We start from the raw sequence: 1,875 nt of genomic DNA on the forward strand, positions 1-1,875 counted from the left end.
TCTGAAGGTTTGGACTTCCACTCTAAGCTTACTCAATTTTTGAGGTGGAAAGAACTTTGCCAAGAAGGCATTGACTAGCTTTTCCCAAGAGTTCAGGCTTTCTTTAGGTTGTGAGTCCAACCATATTCTAGCTCTGTCTCTTACAGCAAAAGGGAATAGCATAAGTCTGTAGACCTCAGGGTCAACCCCATTAGTCTTGACAGTGTCACAGATTTGTAAGAACTTAGCTAAGAACTGATGAGGATCTTCCAATGGAAGTCCATGGAACTTGCAATTCTGTTGCATTAGAGAAACTAATTGAGGCTTAAGCTCAAAGTTGTTTGCTCCAATGGCAGGGATAGAGATGCTTCTCCTATAGAAGTCGAGATAGGTGCAGTAAAGTCACCCAGCACCTTCCTTGCATTGTTGGCATTGTTGTTGTTTTTGGTTGCCATGGGGTCTTCTTCTTTGAAGATTTCTGTTAGGTCCTCTACAGAGAGTTGTGCCTTAACTTCTCTTAGCTTTCGCTTCAAGGTCCTTTCAGGTTCAGGGTTAGCCTCAATAAGAATGCTTTTGTCTTTGCTCCTGCTCATATGAAAGAGAAGAAAACAAGGAAATACGGAATCCTCTATGTCACAGTATAGAGATTCCTTGAGGTGTCAGAGGAAAAGAAAAATGGAAGGAAGAGTTAGAAAATTCGAACTTATCAAGAAAGATGGAGTTCGAATTGTGCATTAAGGAATAATGTTAGTCCATAAATAGAAGGATGTGAGAAGAGGGGAAGAAATTTTCGAAAATTAAGTAAAAGATTTTAAAAACATTTTGAAAAACACTAATTGATTTTCGAAAATAAGAGTGGAAAAGAAATCAAGTGATTTTTGAAAAAGATTTTGAAATTAGAAATTAAAAAAGATATGATTGAAAACTATTTTGAAAAAGATGTGATTGAGAATATATGATTTGAAAAACATTTTAAAAAGATTTGATTTTAAAAATTAATAACTTGGCTAACAAGAAAAGATATGATTCAAACATTAAACCTTTCTCAACAGAAAAGGCAACATACTTGAAATCTTGAATCAAATCATTAATTGATAGCAAGTATCCTTGAAAATGGAAAGAAATTGATTTTGAAAAAGATTTGATTGAAAAGATTTGATTTGAAAAAGATTTGATTGTGAAAAGATTTTGAAAACTAAAAAAAATTTGATTTGAAAACAATATCTTCCCTCTTGTGCCATCCTGGCGTTAAACACCCAGAATGGTGTACATTCTGGCGTTTAACACCCAAACTACTACCCTTTTGGGCGTTAAACGCCCAGCCAGGCACCCTGGCTGGCGTTTAAACGCCAGTTTGCCTTCCTTACTAGGCGTTTTGAACGCCCATCTTTTTCTATGTAATTCCTCTGCTGAATGTTCTGGATCTTCAATCCTCTATATTATTGACTTGAAAAGATACAAATTAAAAATATTTTTGGATTTTTAATAATGATGAATAATCAGGATGCAACTAAAATCAAATAACAATGCATGCAAGACACCAAACTTAGCAGTTTGTATACTACTGACACTAACAAAATGAGAATGCACATGAGAAACACAAAACACTCAAGTCAATAGAATTCAAAGATCAGAGCAATGAAATTATCAAGAACAACTTGAAGATTAATGAAGACACATGCATGAATGCAAGAAGAACAGAAACATGCAATTGACACCAAACTTAAAATGAGACTCTAGACTCAACAAGAAACATAAAATATTTTTGGTTTTTATGATTTTGTAAATTTTTTTGTGGTTTTTCGAAAATTAAGTGGAAAAGAAAACAAAGATATCAAAATTCTTAATGAGAATTCCAGGAATCATGCAATGTTAGTCTAAAGCTTCAGTCTAAAG

The sequence above is a fragment of the Arachis duranensis genome, chromosome 5 (genome assembly GCF_000817695.3).
Source record: "Arachis duranensis cultivar V14167 chromosome 5, aradu.V14167.gnm2.J7QH, whole genome shotgun sequence".
NCBI classification, from domain to species: domain Eukaryota; kingdom Viridiplantae; phylum Streptophyta; class Magnoliopsida; order Fabales; family Fabaceae; genus Arachis; species Arachis duranensis.